Below are 22,070 nucleotides of genomic sequence, written 5' to 3'. Positions count from 1 at the left end.
ACTGGAAATAATACATATTATCTAAATAATTGATTATACACCCATCCCAAATCAACAAGTTCATATAATATATTAATAATTCATATTAATATTAATTCGCTAATAAAAACGGATATGTACTAATTGTAAGAAAAGTAAATAACCCATTCTCTTAATTGAATGTGAACATTAACTCGAAATCGAAAAGTGAAATTGCTTAATGACGATGCTCTTCACCGGAAATTTGCTGCTATTCATCTATTTGACGTATCTTCTACCAAATTGGGTTGTTAACGAGATATTTCTTCATCTCTAATTTGTTATAGCGCTATTTCTTCTTATTAATATCAGTATTTTAACAAATCGAACATCCGCAATCTGTGCCATTAACTGTATATGAGTCTTGATGTTTTTGTCTCAGTATAATTGAACTTTAATTTGAATTAGAGTGGTTAAAATGGGAAAATAAAGAATAGTTTTGGTTTGTATTCTTACAGGATGCTATTTAAAAAAATATTATTGTGACGATTTTTAGTTAGAAAGAACATATATTTTATATGGAGATTGTATGAGTTTTCGAAATAGCCAATATTAAAAACAAATTTATGTACATCATGAAAGAGTATCGTCAAATGTTCTTTTAATTCATTTTTTCAATATTTTTAGTTGTAACATGTTACATTTTGTTGAATTGTTTTTGAAATAATCCAACGGGATATTTACTATGGTATAGCCATTTTAAATAGTTTAACATCTATCTGATGATACTATAGTTCAGTAATATCCTGTTGGTTCACGTAGATTGACACCACTATGGAACATATGAAATTGTGCTCAATAAGATATAGAATCCTCATTAATTGTGTGAGTAATATTTTGGCTAATTTTATTTGTCTCAGAAAGCTATGTACACACAACTGAGGAAAAACACATTTGCGTGCGAATTAAATGTTGATTAAAAGAAGAACAAGTCAAAACATGCCATAAACAAGTAATAATAAAATCAATTTGCTCACTCCAACCAAGGCTCTATTGTACAAGATTCTGGTTCGATTTGTACAATTATATAAATGTCAGGTCTGCTACAGTTGCATATCCCTGACATAGCTCAAATATCTCCAAGTGATATAAAACATATCACTAAGGATGATCCAAAATACTCCATGATTCATCAGGAACAATCAATTCGTGGGGCATTCGATTCTTCTCGGAAAGTTTCAGTCTCTAAAATTCATTTGACGGTTTTCATCGTTTGGTTCGGAACCCTGTTTTCTTTTGTTTATAACCATACTTTTCACAATGGCATGCCAAAATAAAATGTCTTTTGAATCATTTTTCGAGGGTACGTGTAGTGTTCTTTTCCTAAAAAGCAATGTTTATTGCTGTAATAATATGTACCGTCTGTGTTCATCAATCTCGTCTGTATTATCAAATTATTGTAAGTATGGCCGGTAACACAAAAAACGATATGATAAGGAAAAAAATATGAATAATATGGAAATTCAACTCGTTTGAAGTTTATGGTAAGAATATAACATAAAATTGTTATGTTCATACGGCTTTAGTATTCTATTTATAGATTCACGAAGAAATTTCAAACGTTTACAATTTCTCGTTTTAAATTCTGTAACGATTACAAAATGATCCAAAATCACCAGAACATATATTCAGACCCAAGAGAAAAGAATGTATATGAGTAAATTTCACTATGAGGTAGACATAATAAAACCTTAAATTAAGATTATTACCTTTATTTAGTGACACAAAATGTCTAAATGGTGTCATCAGGCATTCATCCCTCAATGATAAGGACAGAAACTATATTATAACAGGTATACATTTGTATTTATACCTGTTTTTATTACTATTTTGAAGGGCACAATGGCTAAGTAGTATGAAAATATAAAAGCTGATAAGTGCAAGATGATTTGGATAGAAAAGCTACAGTCCTTATAAGAGGATATTATGCTAGTATCTTTCCAAATTATAAAGTAAAAAATAAACTTGCTAACAAGCACATTTGAAACATATCTTGGAAAAATGATGAGTAACACCTTCAAACTAGTGATATATATAACTAGGAAGCGATTATTGAGTATAGTACCTTTAATGAGAGGTTATTTTTATATGTTGATGTGTTCGTCACATTTTAAAATGTTTGCATTGTTCTATGAATTAAATAAAATCAATTGCCAAACTTAATATTATCTTGTTGTTAGTAATTATTTTATATGAGATTATTATTAACTTTTCTCTCACCAGTTGTGAAATACTTTTTCCATATTATTTCACAATAACTAAATTCCTAATAATTAAATTACAAAGAAAAACAGGATTATTTTGTCAAAATCAAAACATGCGTCATTCATAATCCTGCCAATTTTTCCCGCGTTCGGTCAAATTTATTGGCCAGATCCGCGGCTCCTAGAACTGCGTTCTGTTCGTCGCCAAGCGCTGAAAGTGTGGCGAACACTGGAACTAAACAAAGTGCATGTGCACTACGACTTTGAACCAGTTTTGAAACCTGTTCATCACGAATGTTCGCCGAATTCAGTTCTGCTCATGCGCAATTTCAATTTTCCCACGAAATTCGCCCCGAATGCTCAGGTACGTACCCACCATTAGGTAGCCGATTTCCTAAAGAATAGAAAAGCTAGTTTTCTGAAGGATGGCAAACGAGTAGAAAATGAACTAATCCGAAAATTTAGATCAGAATTATCATGCATAAATGTGTTATAAAGGCCAGTGTTATAAAAATAAAAAATAGTATCCGTTCTAGGGAACATGAACAATAAAGAGTAGATAAAATATATTTTATTTATATATAAATAAGTGATAAATAATAATAAAGAACACGTTCGAGACCGGGCACCCATTAATAAAATAAACCCCAGCCCTTGTTTTTATAGCATCACATGGTTACTTAAGTGGAGTAAGTTGTTAATGGTTGTTTCAAAAGCTTAATTGACTTCAGCAAAGGACGCAGTCGAAGGTTGAATGTGAAGTAATGACTAATGAAAAGAATTTATCAATCTGAATATCGTTAGAGATCGATATAAACTGAAATTGATACTTTATAGAATTAAAAAATCGGTCAAGAGATTTTGAAACATGAGAGCTTACGTGTCTGTATTTACCAAATGTTAATTTTATCTGAGCAGTACTTTACATTAATGAATATTCTGTCGGAAATATGAAAAAAGAGAATGACCAGCAACAAACAATAATCTGATTAAAAACTCATTCAGAATAAATGCCCGATTTTTTATTTTAAAAGAGACCAAACTAATTTGTACTCATTGTACTATCCAAAATAAAACTATAATTAAAATGAACTTTTTAGAAATTAGTTTACACAAAAAAATACATTTTGTATTCCAAGATTGATTAAAATTACATTTTTAATAAATTTGTAAGAAAAAATAATATTTTTAAAATTTTACTGAACTTAACATTTGTATAACTGTTTCAACAATTTTTCGATTGTTCGGTAAATATTGTAAATGGATTTTAACCAGGTAAGCATCTGCTTTATACAGGATGGGTTATTAGCCTTTATTTGATTGAATAAATATTTGTCGATTTCGAATATACAGAAAAACAGACCTACCGGAGAGACAACATCAAAGACGTAGGAACATGGCCTTACGTTTATACCGACCGCGAAGAATTTTTTGTGCTCGTTTATTGTCGGTGTTTGCCGTTGGAGGTGATTTCCTGGCAGTGCCAGTTTTCTCGTCATCGCCGTTGGCTTTATTGGATTTTTCTGCTTTGTTCGACCGCTGCCCGATCGGAAATAAATCGTTCTATTTCGATATTACTATCGGCCCACGATCGAGTTTCATTTCAACCGAAGGAACTTCTATTATATGGGTACAATTTTCAATTTCAATTTAATATTCGATTGTAAACTATTGTTATTTGCATGTAACTTTTCTATAAAATTTCCAACAATTTTATTTCATCAAAAGTGGACAAATATTTATTGAGATTATTATATAAAGTAGAGAACTACGAGGAAATTGGTACCAATTAAAGATAAAACTCCAATCATTTTAAGAGACACTGTACTCTTACTATTAATGAGAGTAGGGGGATAATAATATTGTAGCAATGATAACCAGAATAAGAATATTTAATTATTATGTATTATAACCTATATTTATTTTCATACAATACGTGATTATGTTTTTTCACAAGAGTATTTGAAATAGTTTGTGTATTTACATACAACTATAGACTAATAATAAAAATTATCGATAGAATGCCTTCTTGAACATTGAGCCTGTACCAATCACCATAGGGCGTGTTTTTGCAAATTCACATTTGAAGAGGTAACATCATCAATATGATTTTTTCCTTTCCTAATTGAGTTGATTTTTTTTAAATACTTCTTAATGTTTTTATTCTTCCCGATTATGATTATTTGCGAATTGTGTGTATATTCCTTTTCGGATTTTTTGAAAAACTGATGCTTTTCTATATATGTGTGTTGGTTTAGAACTTATGTCAAAAATAATGAAATGAGATAATAAGAGGCATTCGACCCTCATTACCTTACCTCAAATACTATTTTTAAATTTTCATATGAATCCCAATGCATATATACACATAAAAATACATATATACAGAAATTATTTGTTTTATCTAAAGTTCTAATGATAAAATTACAGATGTAACACTTGCATTGATCTTGAATACCGCAATAATTAAGATCAGTAGCCAAAAAATCGATATACGGTTTTTTTAAATACATTTTAAAGTATCATTTTTATCAACGAGGGTTTATCTGGAGTGTACCTACAGCTTAACGTAAGTTCCGAACCTCAGGCCTCGGCATTAAACCTACCGACTGGCGAGTGACCAACTTAAAAATCATCCCAGAAGACATCCGGTCTTGCCCAACTTGGTTACTGGTGTGACTGGGATCATATTCCTTGTCGAATTTTGCACTCTTATCTAGGACAATCACAAATATTAAACAATCACAAACATAAATTTACGACCATGCCCCAGCAGGGTTCGAACCCGCGACTATCGCAACAGTTGGAGAATCGTCCTGTCGCCTTTACTACAGCGCCAACTAAACCGGCGATGTACGATGTATTCCTGCGTTCTTCTACAGTACGAGCTACTTTACAAAAAGAAGCAGAATCTAACTTATTCAACTATATATGGTATCTATTCTAACTATCTATCCTTGGTAAATGTTTACTCGACCGCAATTAGAAAACGTCATTATATTAATCATCTAATCTAATCAATGAACCAATAGTTTTCATCAGTATTGAACATTTTTAGTCATGAAATAAATGTTCATAATTTATTTCATAAATGTTTGACAACGAACAACGATGTTACAGAGAAACTATTGATGAGAGTGACTATTTGTATGGGAAAACAAAATTGTTGTCTTTACTAGTTTTGTCCCAATTATTCTATATTTTCTCACCACATAAACTTTCCCTGGACTTCTACAAATAATGCAAAATCGGTCCAGCCGTTCTCGAATAAACAGCAGTTCATTTAAGAGAAATAAAAGATTTTTTTTATTAATCGCCTAAAACGTCAACAATCTGCCGTAGGCAATAAGTATTATTATATGATTTTAGTTATATAATATAACTATCCTGACATGTAGTAGATCACTTCTGTAAATGATCTACTGTACGACTTATAATTATCTTATTCTACATACTATTCTAGATTATTTTAAAGTATTTCCTAACTTATTCTAAAAACTATTCTAGCTTATTCTAGATATTATTAAATCTCACTCTATGTGTCTATTAAACAGTTCGTAGGGCAGTTTGCGTTTGATCCTACCCACTTCACTGTCATCGCGAACATTTAATTGTTTAGCGAGTGCACTGGGATGCACTAATAGTCTTTCAGAGTACTTTCAGTTTGTTAGACACCTAATATGGGGCATCGACGATGACTCGCAACACTTTATACTGGAACCTCTGGAGGATATCTATGTTAGATTTGCTAGTAGTACCCCACAGTTCAATATCATAGGTCCAAATGGGCCTAAGTATTGACTTATACAGCAAAACCTTGTTATCTAATGATAATATACATTTACGCCCTATCAGCCAATACATTTGGTTTAGTTTAAGCCCAAGATGTGTGCGCTTTGCAACTATATGTTTTTTTCCATGTCATACGTCGATCGAAATGCATTCCCAGATAACATAAATGATATAATGAAAAGATATGATAAAAATATTTTAATTAATATATATTGTACCAATTTTGTATTTGCAATAAATTTTTTTTTTTTTTTTTTTTATAATTATATACATTGTTACTAGTCGTTGCCGACTAACCTACAATTTGTCCTTATAATAGCTTAAATCTAGGTATATATCTAATAGGACTCATCAGTCCTACATAGTCTCTAACATAATAATAATTGTTTTAACACTTTGAGTTTTTTCTAATGCACCTCACTGCACTACACTACAACACACTACACAAGTTCAAATGGTTTGGTCCTTTTGAGTCTGCGTCCGGTTTTGGTGTTGTCCAAGAGTTGTAATACTTCGAAATTAACATGAGAGTGAAGTCTCTCCTCATGTCTCTTTGCAATTCTTTTAATTTCTTGATTGACAGTCGGTATCTGAAGATCTCGATGTAAATAAATGGTCCGGTAATATCTGGGTGCACCTACGATGCTTCTTAGGACTTTGTTCTGGAAAACTTGTATTAGATTTATGTTGCTTTTTGCGGAACATCCCCATAATTGTATTCCGAATGTCCATATAGGTTTTAATATTTGTTTATATAGAAGTAATTTATTATGTATAGTTAATTGAGATTTTCTTCCAATTAGCCAATACATTTTTCTATATTTTAACTCAAGTTCTTTTCTTTTCTTTTTGACATGTTCCTTCCACCGTAGTTTTGCATCAAGTGTCATTCCGAGATACTTAGCATTATTGCTGTATGGTATGACAGTGTGGTTTATGGTCAATGGTGTAAGCGCGGCCTGTTTATAGGTGAATTGAACATGCACAGATTTGTTTTGGTTAATTTGTATTTTCCAGATTTGGGTCCATTTATTTATAGCGTCAGTAGCCTGTTGTAGTTTTCGGGTTGCTTCTTCGCTATTGTTTCCGACAGCAAGAATAGCAGTATCATCAGCAAATGTAGCCATTGTAATGTTTTCGATTTGTGGTATATCACATGTATAAAGTAGGTACAGAATTGGCCCCAGTACACTTCCTTGTGGTACACCTGCTTTAGCTTCTTTTATTGTAGAGTAAGCTTCCTCTTGTTTCACTCTAAACATTCTGGCTGTGATGTAAGATTTTAATAGTTCGGTGTGTTGCTTCGGTAATATTTTCTGTAGCTTATGGACGAGGCCTTTGTGCCATACCTTGTCGAAAGCTTGTGCTACATCTAAGAATACAGCTGAGCATACTTTATTATCTTCATAGGCTTTTTCAATAACATCTGTTATTCTATGCACTTGATCAATCGTTGAATGTTTGGTAATAAATCCAAACTGGTGTGTTGGTATTAGGTTTTTTCTCTCTATAATTGGTTTTAATCTTTTCAAGAGGAGCTTTTCAAATACCTTAGCTATCATCGGTAACAGTGAGATAGGTCGATAAGCTTTTATATCATTTGGTGATTTTCCAGGTTTTGGAACCATTATTATTTCAGCCATTTTCCAAACGTCTGGGACATATTTCAGTCGAAATGCTGCATTGATTAAGTTAGTGAGCTTTATAATACCCTTTCTTGGCAGATTGTGCAGCAATTGCCCTGTTATTAAATCATAGCCTGGTGATTTATTTGGCTTGATGTTAGTTTTAATAACGTTGGTGACTTCTTTCGGAGTTGTTAATTGAATTGTCGAATTTTCGCCGTCTATGTCCGGTAAAGTATGTTCAATTTCACTTTCGTTTGGTTTGAAAGTTTTCTCTAAATGGTCAGCGAATGCTTCTGCTTTCTCCAGGTTGCTGCGTGCCCAACTTCCATGCATGTTTCTTATCGGAGGACTATGTAGACAGGATCGTTTTAGGTATTTAGTGGCTTTCCAGAGCGAGTAGTCTGTGTTCTTGTCATCTGTTAAATTTCGTAGATAGTTATTTATGGAATTGTTTTTAATTTCCAAAATTTCCCTCTTCAACCTTTGTGTTATGTTGTTTAAGATATTCTTATTTTCAGGTGTTCTATTTTGCTGCCATTTTTTCCGTAGTTTTCGTTTTTCAGCTACCATTTCCTTGATTTCTTTCGGGTAATTTATTCCTTTGGTTGAAGTTTTAATTTCTGGAGTGTTATTCCAAGCAGCCTGTTGGATGTCTGCAACGAATTTTTCGGTTTCATAATTTAATTGGTCTTCTGTCTTAAGGGGAACATTTAGTTGAATTCGATTGTTTATTTCTTCAACAAATCCTTCCCAGTCTGTCCTCTTGTTGGTTAATGTTGGGTTTTGTTGTTTTCTTATAATGTTTTCACTCAGCGTCAAAATCACAGGTGTGTGATCTGAACTTAAGTCAAAATTTTCTTCAACTTCCATGTAGTTAGTGGTTATGTTTCTAGCTATAAAGAAGTCTAACAGGTCTGGAGTTTTCTCTGGATCGGTAGGCCAATAAGTTGGTTTTCCTGTCGACATGTAACTGCACCCTAGCTCAGCAGCTGCTTTATGTAATTCATTACCTTTAGTTGTCGTCATTCTAGATCCCCATCTTGTATTTTTAGCATTGAAATCACCACCGATTATAAATTTTTCTCCTAGGTTGTTTAGAACATTCAAGTAATTTTCTTTTTTTTGGTTGTATCTTGGAGGGCTATATATGGAAGCTAATGTAACCCTGTATTTGCTAGATATAACAGTTACTGCCGTTACCTGATTTTCTGCTAAACTGAGTCCGGGTTCTTGATGATGGCATATATTATTTTTTATTATTATTGCACTTCCTCCTCTTGCTGTGTTAGCTGGATGAATGGTGTGGTAAAAGTAATATCCTCTAAATTTAATAAAGGATTCCTTTGTCAAATGGGTTTCAGATATTAAGCAAATATCTATTTTTTGCAATTCTAGGAATACTTGTAGGTCAGCGTGATGTTTCTGAATCCCATTAGCATTCCAAATTGCGATGCGGATGTCTTTACTTGCCATTTTTAGTTCTTGAGGCCACCGCCCTATTGTTTTCGAGTTTAAGTAATCTTTCAGAAAACGATTCAATAATCTTTTCCTGGTTGTCCAGCTTTGCTATAAGTTTCAATAGCAGTTCGTTGGTTGTAACGTCTTCTTTTTTTGTTTCTTTTTGAGCGGTTTGGTTTATGCTTTGAGCATAGGTCATTTCATCGTTGATTTCGTTGTACATTTTTGGTTGTTTATTTTGAGTCACTGTTTTTTGCTCTTTAGCCTGACTGATTTTATTTCTTCTCTCTTGGAATGTTTTCGCAACTACGCATCCTCTGTAGCTTGCTGGATGCGCTTCATTGCAATTCGCACATTTCGCTTTTGTTCCTTTGGGTTTTTTGCATTCTCCCGTGATGTGTTTTCCTGAGCATTTTACACACCTTGGTTCCCTTTTACAGAATTTTTGTGTGTGTCCATGTAATTGGCATCTCTTGCACTGTGGCACAAGATTTGCCTTTCTAAGAGGTTCTATTTTTACTTCGACTCCTAGAATTTGTTTAATTTCATAAATTGCTTTTATGTCCGTGTTATGTTGGAATGATAACATAAACAGTGGTAAAGGCTTCTTCTGGACAACTATTTCTCCATTGTTATTTTTATTTCGTTCTTTTTTCAGGATATTTGTGACGTCAGTACATTTAAGTCCATTTTTTATTAACTCTTCCACTATTTTAGTAGTTTTAGCTGTCGGTGGAAGCCCTCTTGCCATTACTTTAATGTCTCTGGTTTGCTTATCTTCATACGAGTGCCATTGTAATTTTAGGAATTCCAAGCACTCAGCAATTTTCGTAAAAGTTTTACGACATTCGGCGTTTAATTTGATTTGTCCATTGTTTAATGTTGTTGCTCTAAATAGTATATTATTTGTTTTCATTGTTTCATATAGCAAGTCAAAGTCTGTGACATTACTTACTATAATTGGAGGTGGTCTCGGCACTTTTATTTCTTTATTCAATTCTTGTGCTTTAATGGTTTTTGGTTGTTGTGGTGAAGCTTCAGGTGTGTAGTTTGCTTTTCGTTTCTTATTTCTTTTAACTGTTATCCAGCCTACTTCTTTTTGCAATTCTTCCTCGTCTGTTTCATAGTTTACAGGCAATTTGTTTTCAGTGCACTGGTTCACTACGGGAATGCTAGTTGGATTGTATGTGTTTTGGTTTTTTATTAGGAGTTGTAGTGCATCTAATTGTTTTTGCATATTTGTTAGTGCAATTTCCAGATTCCGTCGGGCTGTTTTTTCGTTAATATACGCATTATAGAGAGCTTGCTCATTTTGCGTTCTCTTATGGTTTTCTTGACAAAAGATTTGATTCTGTTGTGCCAGATAAGCTTCACCTGACGTTGAGGATTGTGTTTCCATCTCATTTAGTCTCTGGTTCTCTCTATTAATCATTTTTATTTAATGAATAGTTTAATTCACGTTTTTACAAAAATTTCAGTACCGGTATTTGTTTCAGAACCGTTATAACGCCGCATTTGTGGTACAGATGATGCACCTCCGACCCTTAACAGCCCCCAAAATTTTACCTTTGTTACTTTATTGCAGTGACCATCGTTTTAAACACATTTTCACTAAACATTTAACGCGCAGTTTTAACACTGTTATTGTCGTCACGGTTTTTACTTATTTTTTAAAATCGCATTTGTGGCACAGGTAGTACACTTTCAAATTTATTACACTGACCGTCGCTCCAAACACGTCTTTACTCTACGAAGGTCGAACGACAACTGTTGCAATAAATGAATTGATAAAATGATCTGAGTATAAGAATACATAATAAGTTTATATGTAAAACTTCGCCATCACTAACTTTTTTATTTCCAAGCTTTAAAAATTGCTTGACATTCAATAACAATCCAATAAAATATGATATTGAGTTTAAATTATGGAAATATTTTAAGATCAATTAAACATAGGGCAACAGAAAATGGAAAATGGCTGAAGAAGTTATAACAGCCCAGTGCAAAATCTTGAAGTAATCAATTGTAAAGTAACTTATATATATTGCTTCGAGAAATAATTATGGAGAATATCGCGTAGAAATACCTGTGATTCATCAAAGTTTCAGGAAACATCTTTATTAGGCATCTGCGAAGCCGATTTCCCGTCTAACGGATCATCGGCGGCGGGTTCATCATTTCAACAGAAATGCGGAATTACTTGAACCGTTGTGTGTAGTTGCAGCGCGACTCCGAAGATTCTGGGCCGTTTAACGGACGAGGCTGCAGGCCCTGCCCATTAGCATGATTAAAGGGGCCTCGACATTCGTGCTTTTCTCTTTGGCGTCGTCATTTTCGTTGCGTGCCTTCTCCTTTTTTCCTCTCTTCCAACTCTCCCATTTTGATTATTGTGCAATCCCCATCGGTTGCGTATATAATTATAATGCAATATAAGGTCGTATCTCATCCGGTGTATTACACAACATATAAATTGATTTAAAGGTTTCTTTAACAGGGCAATTACTCGATATTGGATGAATCTATCAATCAGTTGATTCAAATTATTCTTGATAACTATTGAACTTAATGTATGAGTGGAAACTATAGAAAAAAATTAAATGAATACAAGAGATAGAAACATGAGGCCAAACATTTATAATTTAACCCTAAATACAATTGGAAACAGTACAATGTGACGAACAAATTACATTAATTTACTTATTCATTTTATTAATTTATTCCAGATTGGTAAACCTTTCAAATTACCAGATTAGATTAGTAACCTAATCGAAAAGGAAAATGTGTTCAAATTCACTATTGAAATCAATAGAATATTTTTTAATGAAAGTGAATTGAGAGCCTTCCCAATCGAACTACAAATTATAACATATGTTTTTCCGCGGATTTTTTTTCGAGGCAATCGAACATGTGCCTTTAATTTTAATCACGAAGGAACTATTTAGTACAACATTAAATAGATCAACGACGTCTTATTACTTTATTATTTAATATTTAATGTTTTATTACTTTATTTCTTTTTATATATTTTAAAATATTCCTTTTACCATCGAAGGTTTATCTGGACTAGACCAACAATTTAACGTGGGCTCCGAACCACGATCCTCGGCATTATTAGAGACCATCCTAGAACATCAGGTCTTACCCAGCCTGGTTTCTGTGGTGACTGGGATGGTGATTCTTTGTCGTATTTTCTACTATTGCCTATAAAGACATTTACACTCACGATCACAAACTTAAAGTACATACATGCCCCAGCAGAATTCGAACTCGCGACTATCGTAACAGTACGGACGGCGTCCTGTCGTCTTAACCACTGCGCCACCAAGCCAGAAGACTGAGACGTAAGTGTAGTATAATAATATTCTTAAATAATAAAATCAGCCTTATATAATCGCCAGTTGAAATCCTCCAGCAAAGGCCACTATTGTTTTAATAAAATAAAACATGTGGAGTATCTTTAAGAGGGCATTGAAATAAGAAAAATAATAAATAAGTGTTGCTTGTTTTGGTGGCACTAAAATTTCAAAAAATAAAAAAAGAAAATATTTAAAAAAGTATGTAAAAAAAGGTTTCAAAAATTAAAATGCTAATAAAAAATATTGTCATTTCAAGTGATAATAGTGTGTGTGCGGAATTATTGATATTTTTTAATATATTTTATTTATTCCAAAATGTACAAATAATAAATATAAATAGTAACAATGTACAAATAGGAAATACGCCTTTACAAAAATGTTTACATGGATTTTCATTTTTAAATTTGTTATAGTAATGAAAATGTTTTCATTCATATTAAATGAAGGAGATATTATTTATATTTAATATACTCCCAATTAAAATATTATTGGATTAATGAACATTTTCTCATATTTATTAAATATAAAAATTCTCAGATTAAATATTATTTGAGAATGTTTGTTTGAACTGCTGTTACGATTTAATTTTTTATCATCCCGCTGTAATTATTTGACGCTAACTCCATCACTTTCAGAGATTCACTTAGAACTACAGTCGGTCATAATTATATATGGAAGATCGCCTTTTATATTATCTACATTTTGTGGTTGTAGATGCATGCGTAAAATCGTGTTTTCAAAAACTAAATCACTAAGACCAACAATAATTTTGGTGCTAATTAATAAGTGTTAATTGATTTAAAGCATGTTATAATTATAATACAATTTTTATTTCCCATTATTTATAGGATATTACTATCATAGTTTACTTAATAATCAATTTTGGGTCATTCTCAATAAACACTTGAAAATGTATCCTATACCATTATCTGTTTTAACGCATCAATGTTATGTAACACGTGTAACATTAGTCAGCATAAAAAGTAATATAAGGCCAGACAAACTAAGACCATCTATGTTAAGAGAAAAATAGGACAACAACATATATAAAAAATGTTACTGACGTTAAATAAAACCGTTATACTTAAGTAAAACAGTAGTACACATTAAACTTTAGGCCCAGTCCAGATAAACCCATAGTTGGTAAAAGGAGACTTTAAAACATATATAATAAAATATATATATATATATATATATATATATATAGCATTTTTTTAAATATTAAAAAACATTAAATATATTATTAAGTAATATTAACATACTAAGGTATTTTAATAATTATATTTTTGGGTTTCTTTCTTTAAAAGCTGTTGCTTTAAACGTGATACACTTCACAAAAAAAAATTAAAAACCAAATAAAGATGCGTATACTAAACAAATTTAATATGGTAAGACTGAATGTGTTCGACGACGCGTAATTAAAAGGAATCAAGTTATTTGAATAAACCTTCATTTATTTTTAGCTGGTTTCATATATTTTTCGAAAGAAAATTTAGAGTCTCACCTGAAGGAGGCATTCTCAACACTTAAACCTATTTCGGCTGGAGTTCCCCAAGATAGTATCTTGAAACCCTTTCTATATCTGCTATATACTGCTGATATCCCAACAACAAAAGAAACAGTACTTGGAACATTTGGTGACAACGCAGTTATATCGGCAAACGATGTATCTCTGTCTCTAGAACTCTGTCTATAGAACAAGTACAAGGAGCGAATATCAAGTTCTACAAATGGATAGAGACTGGAAAATGCAACTTAATAGCTCCAAATCTGACCATGTTAATTTTGCGTTGCTGCGAAATGATAAAAACTTATTTATATCACTTGATGGATGCACAATTCCTCAAGCAGAATCAGCTAAATACCTCAGAATATATCTCGATGGTAGATTAAAATAGAAACAAAATGTGAAAGAAAAATCAGAGAAAATTAGATTCAAAGTCAAGCAACTGTACTGGTTAGTCGGAAGACACTCTCAACTTGATCTAAAATTAAAAAGATTGGCTTATCAGGCAATTCCAAAGCCTCTTTGGACCTATGGGGTGCAAATATGGGGTTGAACTAAAACATCAAACCAATTAGTAATCCAACGCACCCAAAACAATGTTCTACAATTAATTAACAATGTTTATCGCTACGCAACGAAGAGCTGCACCGGAGTGATCTCGGAATCAAATGGATACACGAATTGATCCAATATTTCGTCATAAAACATGAAACAAGTTTGCTAAATCACAAGAAATTCCAAGCAATACTACTACTGGACAACACTCAAGAAGTCGCAAGATTGAAGCGAACAAAACCACACGAACTAGTTTAGTGTATAAGTATATTTTTAAGTTTAGCTTAAGTAGATTAGTTTTATTTTAATTAGGGAAATACATACTGATGTATTAATCCCGTATACGCCTTGCTTGTATATTAATGCAAGTACAACAGAACAGTAGTAATAAATTAATTTGTGAATTAAGATTATACTAATCATATCGAATGTAAGAGTTAATTAATTAAAAAAAATATTTGTAGCATCTCTTCACCATACTCTTGGTATTCTCCAGATATTACTATTTCTCATTACTACTTACTTCGTGTGAAAGTACCTGCCCACGAAATATTTCATGTCATGTCTTGAAGATTAAAAAAATTCAAATCAATTTATATATTTACTTAAAAAAAGTATTGTTCTAACGTGGTAGCTAATGCAATACTGCTAAAATAAGCGATAATTCTTGAAATTAGCGCTATATAATCTATTCAAAATAACAGTGAAATCATTTCATCACGTTGTCTAATGTATTGTCTATCGCATATTTTAAATTTGTTTTAAAATCATACAGTATTTTCCTTCTCATTTTATTCTAGTTAAAAAGAGATATAATACCACCTGATGATCAGATGCCTGAATAATATGGCAAAAGAGTTTCAAATGATTTTTGAAAGTCGAGAAGGATGTACAAGAACTGTCTGGCTATGTGGAAAGAAATATTGTCTACAATAACCCCTTCGATTTGGATCGTTTCGAACTCTATCATACATACTGAAGAAGAAACTGAAAAATGACGAAATCGTAAAAAAGTGTTAGTTTGGAAATAACAGCTTATTTATTGGCTTGAATACTGACTCAGAAAGTGACAGTGACTGAATTAACGTACAACAACTGACAATAACGTACTAGTTCGAATCTTGCTTAGGCTAAAGGTTTTTTAAAAAAAATTTTAAAATAAAATAAAGGATAGTGTTTTCTACAATTAAGAGAATGTTTGTTTTTTACATTTAAAACTATATTAAAGCGGTATGTCAGTTAAACGAAGTTATTTGATTTTAAGATGTATTTTGTGTTAGTTTCGGTATTGTTGGAACTATTAAAGAGTTATCGTAAGTTTGAATAAAAAAACGATTAAGAATTGCATGGTCACATAAAGTTATATTTTAGATTATTTTGCAGAGAAAACATATCAAAGTGTTAGAGCTTTATGGAATGGTATATACAGCTGGGTGAAAAAGTCAACCCATCATAGACTAAAACAATTCTGGAACAACAACAATTGTTTGTTTCGTTTGCTCACAAGGTATTTAGATTTTCGAAATCAGTTTTTCATTTAATTTGATGTCTGGTGAAGAAAAAGAAAAAAAGAAATATTGTAATTGCTTAAGGACTGTTTAATTGATAGTGTTCTGAAAATTGCTAAGATTTTTCTGTAAAATTTAGTGGTATTGATCTCTAATTAATTTGAAGTTTAATTAGTAAATGCATTTCTTAACAAAACATTAACCCAATATTACCTACAATATAAATATGTTAATTTGTGCATCAAAAGCTAAAATGAATATTGCACAGAATATTAAATTACATTAACTGTTTCATAGAATTTTAATTAAGACACAAAAGATAAAAGCTATAAGAGACAATAGATAAGAGATGAGCTGTTACCAAGGGCGAGGTCCAAGAATGAAATAAATAAACAAAGAATAATACAATTTTGTTTAAAAATTTAGGCAAATAAATTGTTGTTTCAATCCGCCTGGTGTAATATTGTTCTTGTTATATATATTTAGATGAGAAATATGAATAAAAGTTAGGGACTATACGAATACATAAATGATATAAGGGAAATATGCAGGATTTAAAATGAAACTAACTACATTATTTGTATAGAAGGAACACATAGGACAAATAGAATGAATTATTAACAGTACATTAAAGCATTGATAAATAATAAGGTATATTTTTTATTTTATACACCTACATTTTGGAATATCAATACTTAATTTAATTAACGTAAATACATCCCTTTAATATAAATTTTGAAATCTCAAAAAATAAATTACCTAATTGTGTTCGTTATTGTTTTGTTATACATGCTAAAGCTATATATCAATTTCAAAATTGTTTTATTAATATATTCCCTGTTTTAATATACAAACATATATTGCTTCTTTTATTATACCATACTTATGTTTATAACATAGAAATAAAGAAATATCATGTCTACTTATATTAGATGCTCTGAACTTACATTTCTGAAAATATTCTTACATATGGTACTTTGTTATAATGTTAAGTAGCGTAGTAATTTATACTTATTAATATTTTGTTGATTATTGAAACATAATGGAAATTAGATTTAATTAAATGCTATTTATAAAATGTTAGTATTAGTTCTTGAGATATTTTCCATATATGGTGACATTTATTATTTTAATTAATGTCATGTGCCAAATACGTTTATGATCATATATGGAAAATGCTGTGAAAACAAGTTTTAGTAACATATCATTTTACTTCCACATATCATCATCCAATTATTCTACTACGAGAGAAACATGATTAATTTTATAGAATTTTGATCACAGGGCGATAACTAGTTAATACAAATGTCGTTAATTTCATTAATCAAATATAATTTTCTTATTTTCCTCCATACATTACACTTTCTAAAGGAGCAATTAAAAAAATCCTTATCATCAGAAAATCTAAAGTATATTTTGCCAGAGCAAATAAGATGGTTAGAACGCAAGACTGGTTGTTTCCGGCTGTAGTTCGCCGTAATTTTTTATCCTCCTCGTGGGCGACGATCATATTTTGCGTCGAGAAAATTGCCCTTTTAATAATGCCTAAAGTTAATGCGAATAAATATCTGTAATGGTCGTAGTAATGGTCTGGAATAGAGACCACCTACGCGGCCCGAACAAGATGATCTTAATGTTTATAAATCGAGGCAGATTTCTTTGACATGCCTCGTAGGCGACCTATACCAGTCATTCACCATTTTATTGATAGTTCTTCTACCAGCCACCTGTCTGTTTGATCGTTCCTAGACGTGATGAGAAAATGCAGCAGATAAATTGATTTAAGAAAAAAGTAATTGCTATTCAGTATATTCATTATTTCATTAAAATCGTATAAGGCCAGTTCAGAAACAAATTGAAACTACTTTACTGAGGCACTATCTTTCGATTACTACCATTTACGTGTCTTTAAACAGTATTCTAGCCATAACCTGTTTTTTATTTCCAAAGATTGTGGGTTTTAATGAACTCTAAAATATTTAATTTTGCTTCAAAAATACACTAATAACTACTAACACTTTAAAAGTGTTTTTGAGAGCTTATGGAGAAAACAGATAAAACTTAATTTTATGTACAAATACATAAAATTAAATAAAATAAAAATAAAATAAAATAAAACACAATTCTTTAGATTTACGCTTCATAACTTAAAAATACGAGCGAAACAGCTATATATAAAAAGTAAGCCAATGAAACTTTTATTAAACGATTTTTTCAATTTTAAATAATACTGTTAATACTACTGTTAAATATTAACGCATATGCAGGTCAGAAACTATTATAATTAGTATAAGAACAATTGGTGGATTGACAAAGGGGCTGTGAAGCATGTGATAAATAGGCCAGATTATTTTGTCAGCTATGAAGTATTCAGTCAACCACAATGCATTAAAAGTGCTGGAAAAGAGTTTTTAAATACTTATGGAAAAGGTACAATTCGGTTCTCATCAATAGTTAAAGATAGATGTGAGGAAATTACATTGAAGGATGTCTGGTATGTACTGAATATTTCCAAAAATGCGTTTTCTGTTCTAACTGCTCATGACCGAAATAAGAATAGTAAGTTTGAGTCAACATCTATGTCCTGTTTTATAAGGACTCATGGTCAATTGAAGTTATGTGGTTTTGGTGCAATAAATGGTACTCTATACCAGGCAGCCATTAAACCATTAGTACCTGAACATCGAGTTGATGTATGTTCTGTTGTCGAGGGTAAATCAGATCTCTTACAGTTGTAAGAGATGAGAGATGAGGTCACCAAGATAAATATCATGTAAAAGCAAAACTCAGGAAGGATTTTTGTAATGATATCAAGATAGATGAAGCAGAAATCTGTGAACCATGTACATATGGAAAGGCACATCGTTCACCATTTGGTACAAGAGAGATGCCAAAACTCCAGGTGAAGTAATATGAACAGATGTGTGTGGTCCTTTTGTTATTGTTATTTTATAGCACAAAAGTCAGAGGTAATTGAAGCGAAAGACTTTCTAAGGCAGACAAAGACATTGGAACTTTCAGTAAAAGCGATTCTGAGTGATAATAGCAAGGCGGTCGACAATAGAGAGGTTAGATCTATCTTGCTCAAGAACGGAATTACACAAAGGTTGACGGCACCCTACACTTCTGAGCAGAATGAAGTTTGTGAGCGAAAATTGTAGTTGAAATGGCCAGGAACTTGAAATATTCAAATCCGGAAGTGACCTATCTAGCAGGATTATGGGCTGACTTAGTTAACACCGCAGTATTATGCACAGAAAGTGAAAACCATCTGTAGATGCAGAAAAGAAGAAAAATGTGTAGAAAAGCCGTAAAAGGGCGCCTCATACGATATGATGGTGATGAACGGTTTAGAATTTGTATTGAGAAGGATCAAAGTGTTAGTTTGCCTAGAGATGTACAATTTGAAGAGATATCTGGATGTTGTAATGAACATATTAAACTACCATTTCAAAAAGTGAAACCAGAAGAGGAAACTGTTAATGATGAGCTACCAGATTGTGAGAGAAACAGTTCAAAGGAAGACTTTAATGAAGTTGTTTCAAAGCTTCAAGAAGAGAGACTAGATACGAAACTAAGAGATCGGTCAACTTTTAAAAAGCCTCAGTCTTTGAACGATTATATTCTTTGCAATCAGGGAAATAAAATAATACAAAGCAGACGTTTCCAAACTGAGAAGAAGTCGGAGGATTAATGAATCTAATACTTGGGATCAGACCATATCTGGCCTACAGTCGAGGACAACTAACAACGGAATTCAGCATGTCTCGACGGAGCAGCAGCTAGCAGACATTTGGTTTAGGGGTGCTATAGGATTGAATTCTTTTTCTTTATTTGACTTTAACATTTATTTACTTAACAAGGGAAAGTGTTAAAATAAATATTTCTTCTTTAGTTAAAAGAATGACTCTGTGTTAAGTACAATAATAAAATGTTACTAATTTCTAGGGACTTTTGAGTTATGTAGTTGTCAGATATACAGAAGTGTAAGTCAAGAGAGAAACCACGTTGTACTGTTTTTTTTTTGTTAGTTATTGTACATAGATTAATTCATTAGTTCGTTTATATAGAGTCTTCAACTGTTTAGATAGGTGATAGTTTCATCTAAATATCAAATAAACAAATAGCGTCCGTGCGACAAAATATTCTGAGTACGTATATCGCTAAAAATGTCAAACTTTACGATGGAACCGTCAGATGGACTCTCATGACAACAGTGTTGCCAATTCCCGAAATATAAATAGTCACCCTCGTATTATGCAACTCTAGATACAATACTAGCAAAATAATAAATAATTTCGATTAAATCTATGTTGAAGGTCAATTTCAGTAAATAAATAATAACACTTTAATTAAACGACCAGCACCATCTACATGTGAAATAATCCATTGCCGTTTGAATGGTTAATAAAATCGAGAATCCATTCGTTAGTAAGTGGCGAGTTTTATTGCAACACAGATCCAGAATCGAAGGCACGGTCTTTAAAAAAGCGATTCGTAATAAGAACACCCTATAGCGACGTGTTATAGTTTCGTTTAACGGCCATCTCGAGCATCTATTAAAGATATGACCCCAGTAAAACATTAAATGGAAACGGTTTATTCCACGAAAATTACGGTTCGAATTACTCGCCGTAGGATGAGTTTAGTTGAATTTTTCTCACCTCTTCGGATTATAGAGCCAAGCGTGAGCTTTAATTATTTCCTAATAGTTCAGGTTTTATGGTTATGGTGAGACATCTCAAGGAATTTGTCACCTTAACACGATGTTTTGATGGTATAATATTTAAGAAATGTATATAGACATAGTTGTTGACAAGGTATTTATAAAATATATCAGAAAACAAACATTCTTCGTTCATAAATAACAGGTTCTAATAAAAAAATAATTTAAAAGAGGAGCCGAGATGTAATAATAACTTTATGGCTCAGCTTCAGTAGTTATTTATAGCTGTATTAAATCAAAAAAAAAATCTCAGTCCCAGTGGTCATCAAGGTATATAAATTCTGACTCGATTTCCTTACATACAAAAATTTGACCACGAAAATATTTATATCTCACGAATAACTAAATTAGATTTTACCGATTATCATAGCTTAGAAGAAATATTGAAAATAAAAATATTTTACAAATCTTAATGTTTTATATTTAAAAAATTGCAAAAATAATCAACGAAGCGTGCTTTAGCCCCATTAAAATAAGAAATTGAAACATATAATAAAAGAATATCCCTCAAAATATTCCCACATGTTTTATTTGCGAATTATCTAAACGATGAAGATTATTATTGCAACTAAATGTAAAAATTCATGCTAAAAAGTAGCCAACAAACAGTTTTACTCCACTAAAAAAAAATCACGATATTGCACTCTTTAGTTGTGGAGGCGTATTTCAAGAGACTTGAGAAAACTTACTTCAGGAATAGAATAAATAAAATTTAAAATCGTCGAAACAAGTATATTAAAGCTCAGAAAGATCAAATAGAATAGTAAAATATATTTCATCTATAAAAACATAGTTTTCTTATCACTTGACACACCAAGTATATAATATATTTAGCTACTAAACACGGTAAACTCTACAATCTGTAGAAGTATTCTCAAACAATGGACAGTATGATGTATTTTAGTCGAAATAACGCGTATTAGTTTAAAAATTAGTACGCCAAGCCAAAACTTGGACCCCATTTTAAAGAGTATTGAGGGCAGGAATTAGTGTCGGATTGGAATAGTTAAAGTTGATATGGTGAATAAGTGCATAGTACTAACATTTATATATCAAGTTCTAAAATCTAATCTTATACAGCTTAAGATGATTCCTTGTCGAATTTTGCACTCTTGTCTTATGGATAATCAAGATTTTAAATAATCGCAAACATAAATTTTAAGGTGCAATTTTTAAATCCGCCAGCATAAAACAAGAAAAAAACAGTACATCTAATATATGCAAACATATTTATAAGAAAAGTAATAAGTTAAATTTCAATAGTGTTTAAAACATGTTCTATTAATACTGGTAATTATTCCAGTATTGTTAGAACCAT

At 31.6% G+C, this 22,070-nt stretch overlaps 1 protein-coding gene across 1 annotated transcript in view; it reads right to left on the bottom strand.

Moving 5' to 3' along the window:
- Positions 1 to 22,070, bottom strand: part of LOC143206943 (uncharacterized) — a 77,413-nt gene that overhangs the window by 20,805 nt on the left and 34,538 nt on the right. The window lies entirely within an intron of this gene.

Source organism: Rhynchophorus ferrugineus, unplaced genomic scaffold (genome assembly GCF_030347505.1).
Source record: "Rhynchophorus ferrugineus isolate W39M unplaced genomic scaffold, kcgeb_rfMv2 rfM1, whole genome shotgun sequence".
Lineage (NCBI taxonomy): Eukaryota > Metazoa > Arthropoda > Insecta > Coleoptera > Curculionidae > Rhynchophorus > Rhynchophorus ferrugineus.
Note: the sequence above shows the minus strand (reverse complement) of the source record. Positions and strands in the feature narration are given on the sequence as shown.